The following is a 7,208-nucleotide window of genomic DNA, read 5'->3' as shown; positions in this document are numbered from 1 at the left end:
AAAAAAAATGCATCCAAGATATAAGAACTAGAACAATAAAACCCTTAGAAGAAAAGGTAGGGGCAAATCTTTATAACCTCGAAATCAGCAATAGTTTCTCAAAATAGTTTCACCAAAACCACAAGCAACAAAACAGAAAAATAGGTAAATTGGATACATCAAAATGAAAAGCTTTCCACTTCAAAGGATGCTATCAAGAATGTAGAAAAGACATCCCACAGAATAGAAGAAAATATATGCAAATCATATTTCTGTTAAAGGTCTGTTCTCCAAAAATTATATTACACAACTCAACAACAAGGCAAATAGCACTGTTAAAAAAACGGACAAGGGATCTAAATGGACAGTCCTCCAAAAGAGGAGTGTAAATGGTCAACAGGCACATGAAAAGATACTCAACATCACTAGCCATCAGGGAAGTGCAAATCAAAGCCACTGGGAGAAGCCACTTCACAACCGCTGGGATGGCTAGAAGAAGTGACATGTGACAAGCGTTAGTGAGGATGTGGAGCAATCGGAACCTTTACACACTGCTGACGGCAAGGCATGGTGGTGCAGCCACTCTGCCTTTGGCCTTGCTTTTGACCACTCTGCTTTTGACTTGCCTTGGCAGGTCCTCAAAAAGTTAAACATAGAGTCGCAATGAAACTCGGGAATGCTACTCCTAGGTGTATACCCAAGAGTATTGAAAACAGGTGTTTACACAAAATCCTGTACATGTATAGGAATGTTCACCACTACTCACAATATGCAAAAAGTGGAATCAACCCAAAGGTCCAGGGATGGATGAGTGGAGACGCAAAATGTGGCACAGCCGTGCGATGGAATATTACTCAGCCGTAACAAGGGGGAGGTGCTGCTACATGCTACAACAGTAAAGAACCTTGAGCATACTACACCAAGTGAAAGAAGTCAGACACAAAACGTCACATGTTATATTTTTCCATTTATATGAAACATCCAGCATAGGCAAATCTGCAGAGACAGGAGCTACATTAGTGATTTCCAGGGGATGAGCAGGAAGGAGTGGGACATGACTGCTGAGCGGCAGTGGGTGTGTCCGCGGGATGAAAACAGTGAGGAATCAGACAGCGGTGATAGCTGTGCCATTCACTGATATCATTGTTCCTGCTGGGCCAAAGGGGTGAAACAGAGCAAAGCGCAGAGCAAGCCTACCTCAGAGAGCGCCCCAAAGCCCTCGCAGACGCAACAGGTGGGGCAGCTCCAGAACCAGCTCAGGAGGGTCTCCCAGTTGGAGGAGGGGGTGGATTGTGACATCACACCATGACCTCAGGTCAGAGGTCACAGGACACAGTCGGAAAGAAAACTGTAAAGCTGTGTGGATAATTTGGTGACTGAGGGTGGAGAACCGAGTTTTGAGCACAGGAGTCGATAAAGCCAGCCTTCGAGATTTCGTTGGTTGACTCCGTGAAATCAACAGGATTTTGTGTCTTTGATTTCAGGTTCCTGGTTAGTCTTTTACTTGGAGCTCTCCCTGGGACTGGCACAGTGGCGCCACAGATTAAATCCCTGCTTCTGACACCCACATCCCATATCCTAGTGGTTCGAGTCCCAACTGTTCCACTTCTAATTCCACTTCCGCTTCCTAGAAAAGTAGCAGAAGATGACCCAAGCACTTGGGCCCCCATCACTCATGTGGGATACCAGCACAGAGTTGCCTCACCCAGACCTGACTTGTGACCATTTAGGGGAATGAACCAGCAGATGGGAGATCTTCTGTCTCTCTCCCTGTCTCTCTGTTGCTCTGTCTTTCAAATAAATAAGTCTTTAAAAAATGAATAAATGAACAACCTCCTTGTGCGCCCAACCCCCATGCACTGTCACATTTAAATGCCAGAGAGTTTGTGACTCAGATAATTTTGTTTCCTCATTTAACAGAAGAAATTGAGGCACTAAGGAGTGAAGTGATTTGACCAGGCTCATACAGTGGTGGGTCCCGGGTTAAGACCAGTCCCTCATCAGCCTGACCCCTCTGGAAGCCTGTAAGAGAATCAGGGTTTGTTGTAACAGTCAACAGTTCTGACATTAAGATGTAAAAGGGAAGGCCCTCTGGAGGTTAGGGTGGGAGTTTATAGCATGGTGAGAGGGGAGACTGAGATCCAGCGCCACCCCTGTCCCCAGGGACTCTGGGTGATGCAGCCTAGGTTAGAGGAGGGTGGAATGCATGACTTACACCAGGGAAAGGACCCAGACTACTGTGTTCAGAGTAGGGGCTGGTCACAACATAAGGCTTGTTGCCATAGGTCCTCCAGGCCAGCAGTACCTGCACCCATGCCCATCTGCCTCCGACAGCTGGTGGTGACCAGAGATCTTGCTGACGGCATCCCACCTTCTCAGAGGGGTCAGCCTCCTCTTCCACGGCCACCACTCACACACACACACCCTGGGCCCAAGTCCTCGACGCACGAAGGCACAGCAGCGTGGAGAAGAAAGCCCTCGGCACCCCTCAGGGAACACGGGGCTCCCAGCAGAAGAATCACCGACTTGTCGCTGGTGTCCTATCCCTGTGTGTGAGGTATATTACTATCACATGGAAATCTGAAAATGAAATCTGAATTTTTACAAATCTGTTTTCATTTTACTTGAAAGGCAGAGAAGGAGAAAGAGAGAGAGAAGTCTTCCATCTGCGGGCTCACGGCCCCAATGCCCACGGCATTTGTCCCAGGGCTGGGACTCAGTCCAGGTCTCCGGTGTGGGCGGCAGGAATCCATACGCTGGAGCCATCACTGCTGCTTCTCAGAGTGCATATTAGCAGGAAGCTGGATCAGGAGGAGTCTCTAAGCCAGGACCTGAATGAGGCTCTTTGATGTGGAATGTGGGCATCCCCAGCAGTGGCTTAACCACAGTGCAATGCCAAATACCCACTCTTTTTTAAATGGAGGCTTCATCCAAAAAAAAAAAAAAAAAAAAAGCCCTGGAAGCTACCACAGTGCAAGCACAATTATAAATAAGCATTTAAAGGGCTGCATGTCCCTGACTCAGCTCTAAGTGCTGCGTTGGCTAAGTTAAGCCCTATAGCAATCCTTTCACCACCACCATTATCACCAAGGAACTGGATCACGGAGAAGCTGATGGACTTACCATTGTCACGCAGAGGGGAAATTCAGAACCCAGGCGGAGTCCCGAACCCACATCATTAACCCCAGTGCTAAGCTCACACCAAGTCAACACTACATTCCAAGAACGTGGTCAGCTGGGGCTGGAAGGAGACGCAACCAGGTCACCTGTGTGACTAGCTTCCCTGGTCAGTAGAGCCCAGGCAGTCCCTCGGGTCACCCACCCCAGGGTTACATACCAGGCAGGCGCCTGCAGAGACCCAGTGAGGCTGACTGGTATGAAATGTTGCCAGTGCACCGGTACAAGGTAAGATTTGATTTACAGTAACGGGCACAGAGTGATCATGTTTATACTTGCAACCTGGCATTTTATTATTATTCCCCTGAATAACAGCAAAAAGAGTTTTGTAACCCCAAGGTAACATGGCTCTGTACGAAGGGAAGAGGGGTGAGATTTAGCAGCACCTGCCACCGTAAATCAGCGTGCGGCTGTGCCTCTCGGAGCTCCAGGCTCGACTCCTGGCTGTCATACACTTGTAAAGGGAAGCCCCATGAGAATTTATGTAACGACGGGAAGACTCATTTTGCTTCCTGCAAGAGCCTTTCGGAAGCAAGGAGAGAATTAGGCTGATTAGATTCTATATGAAGAAAAAACCAAACCGATGGTTTAGAGGAAGGGAAAATGTGGGTCAACTGGAGCGCCTTCCCTGGCCAGAAACACCGACCTTGTAAATAGAGAGGAGCACGCTGCCTTCCTCCAGCTGCTTGAGAGCCTGCATGACTGCATGATTTAACGAATGAGTGTGGTCCAGGCCTCCTCCTGGATGGTTCTTTCAGGGTAGGAACAGATCAATCCTGGGGTCATGCAGACATTCTTAAGACATAGTAGGACCAGTCAACAAGGCGCCTCCTGAATATTCATGCATAGATAAGGCCCTCTGTCAACAGGCTTGATTTCTGTGTTTATTGGTATATTTTCTCTCTCTCTCTCTCTCTCTCTCTTTTTTTTTTTTTTTTTTTTTTTTGACAGGCAGAGTGGACAGTGAGATAGAGAGAGACAGAGAGAAAGGTCTTCCTTTGCCGTTGGTTCACCCTCCAATGGCCGCCGTGGCCAGTGCGCTGCGGCCGGCGCACCGCGCTGATCCGAAGGCAGGAGCCAGGTACTTATCCTGGTCTCCCATGGGGTGCAGGGCCCAAGCACTTGGGCCATCCTCCACTGCACTCCCTGGTCACAGCAGAGAGCTGGCCTGGAAGAGGGGCAACTGGGACAGAATCCGGCGCCCTGACCGGGACTAGAACCCGGTGTGCCGGCGCCGGCCTATTGGTATATTTTCAATCCACTATGTCAACCAACATTCTGAAAAAGAAAAGAAACTCGTGTTGAGAGCATATATTATTTCTGGACAGGGTTGGAGATAAAAATGCTTGTACTAAAAAAAGTGATCATTGTTTATTTGAAATTCAGATTTAACTGGCTATCTTGTATTTTTGTTTGCCAAATCTGGCGACCTATTTTGGAGCCAATAACCCCATGTAAGGGAAAGGGCTGAGCAGAGTGTCTGAGGGACCCATCCACATGCGGGAGTCAGAGGACGGAAAACTACAGGAGGAGTCACAGACGCAATCAGAAGAGTCTGCAGAAGAGTGGAGAGTCCCGGCTGCTCCACTTCTGACCCGGCCCCCCGCTATGCACCTGGGAAAGCAGAGGAGAATGGCCCGAGTGCTTGGGCCTCTGCACTCATGTGGGAGACCCAGATTGAGTTCCAGGCTCCTGGCTTCAGCCTGGCCCAGCCACAGCTGTTCTGGCCACCTGGGGACTGAAGCGTGAACAGGGACATAAGGCCTGTCAGCCATTCTCCCTCATTGCCCAAAAGAGATAAACACTGGAATGTATTCCTTGCCCTTGAAACTCAAGTGGGGCCGGCACCATGGCTCACTAGGCTAATCCTCCGCCTGCGGCGCTGGCACCCCAGGTTCTAGTCCTGGTTGGGGTGCCAGATTCTGCCCCAGTTGCTCCTCTTCCAGTCCAGCTCTCTGCTGTGGCCTGGGAGGGCAGCGGAGGATGGCCCAAGTGCTTGGGTCCCTGCACCGGCGTGGGAGACCAGGAGAAGCACCCGGCTCCTGGCTTTGGATCAGAGCAGTGCCAGCCGTAGCGGCCATTAGGGGAGTGAACCAACAGAAGGAAGACCTTTCTCTTTGTCTCTCTCTCACTTTCTATAACTCTACCTATCAAATAAAATTTTTTTTTTAAAAAATGACAACTGCCTTATCAATTATAAATACATCTCGCATCTCTAGACAAGAAACTCAGTTGGGTCTCACACCCTATTGCCTTCACCCCCACCCTACATTTTTTTTCTTCCAGGTCCCCAAGGCCTCACCCAGTTCCAGGAATTCCCCTCCACCTGCTAGCCCTCCTTAAAAAGGCCCAGCCCCTGGGGGTTGGGGCCTTCTGCCACGTGCTCCATCATGTACACGCAGACAGTTGGTCATCCACCTCTGTGGATTTATTTTCTCTGAATAAATTCAGTCTGGCTGTAAATTCGTACACTGCCTCCTCTCTATTCTGCTACTCTTTTTTTTTTTTTTTGGACAGGCAGAGTGGACAGTGAAAGAGAGAGAGTGAGAGAGAAAGGTCTTCCTTTTCCGTTGGTTCACCCTCCAATGGCTGCTGAGGCCAGCGCACCACGCTAATCCAAAGCCAGGAGCCAGGTGCTTCTCCTGGTCTCCCATGCAGGTGCAGAGCCCAAGGACTTGGGCCATCCTCCACTGCACTCCCTGGCCACAGCAGAGAGCTGGACTGGAAGAGGGACAACCGGGACAGGACCGGCGCCCCAACCGGGACTAGAACCCGGGGTGCGGGCACCGCAGGTGGAGGATTAGCCTATTGAACCGCGGCACTGGCCCTATTCTGCTACTCTTTCCCTAACATTTTGGTGCCCCATGTGAAGAGGCACCAATCTGCAATTCTTTTCCTAACAGAGTGGATTGAAGATTTCTCTCTGCCTCTCCCTCTCTTTTTCATTCTGCCTTTCAAATAAATAATTTTTAAGGATTCATTTCTTTATTTGAAAGGCAGAGTTACATAGAGAGAAGGAGAGATCTTGCACCTGCTGGTTCACTCCCCAGATGGCTGCAATAGCCAGAGCTAGCCAAGCCAAGCCAGGAGCTTCATCTGGGTCTCCCACAGGACTGGCAGGGGCCCAGACTTTTGAGCCATCTTCTGCTGCTTTCCCTGGGCCATTAGCAGGGCGCTGGATTAGAAGTGGAACAGCCAGGATTTGAGCCACCTCCCCTATGGGATGCTGGCATTGCAGGTGGGAACTTTATCCACTACACCACAGTGCTGGTCCTCAGATAGATTAAAAAAAATCTTTTTTTAAAAAAAAATGGAGGGAGAACCAGGTGAGTAGAGAGCTCTGATGAAGGATACAGGTGTGGAGGAGAGGTGGATGCTGATCAGGTAAGAAGCCTGCCTGGCTGCAGAGTTTGGCCCTTACAAGGTTACTACTGCTTCTTTTTCAAAATGTCTAGTTTGTTTGTTTTGAAAGAGCAACAGAGAGAGGGAGAGAAGACAGAGAGCTCCATCTTCAGGTTCACTCTCCCAAATGCCCCCAATAGCCGGAGCTGGGACAGATCGAAGCCAGGAACCTGGAACTCCATCCGGGTTACCCATGTGGGTAGCGGGGACTCAAGCACCTGAGCCGTCCCCTGCTGCCTCCCAGGGTGTGCGTCAGCAAGACGCTGGACTGGAAGCCGGCACTCGGATAGGCTTCACCTGCTGCATCGCTCGCCCACCCCTCCACCTGCTGTGTCGCGTGCCCACCCCAACGGGTGCTTCTAAGCTCTCATCAGTGATTCCTAATGAGGTTCGGGGGGAGAGAGGCTGTGTGCCAGAATCGCCTGCAGGATGTTAGGATTGAAATCTACAGAGCAGAAGTGGTGCCCGTCCTTTCTGAGGGCTGGTTAGAGAGATGTGTGTGTCACCCTTGTCAACTCAGAACTCATGTGGTCCAATTCCAGAGCCAGGTTGTGGCCCGTCGTCCAGCCACCCACCCCCCTCAGCTGTTTTTCTTTCATTGCGTAGATCCTGGAGCCTCTCTTTCCAGCCAATCTGCTTCCAGCTCCCCC

Source organism: Oryctolagus cuniculus, chromosome 6 (assembly GCF_051225735.1).
Source record: "Oryctolagus cuniculus isolate XC-2025 breed Fujian yellow rabbit chromosome 6, ASM5122573v1, whole genome shotgun sequence".
Lineage (NCBI taxonomy): Eukaryota > Metazoa > Chordata > Mammalia > Lagomorpha > Leporidae > Oryctolagus > Oryctolagus cuniculus.
Note: the sequence above shows the minus strand (reverse complement) of the source record.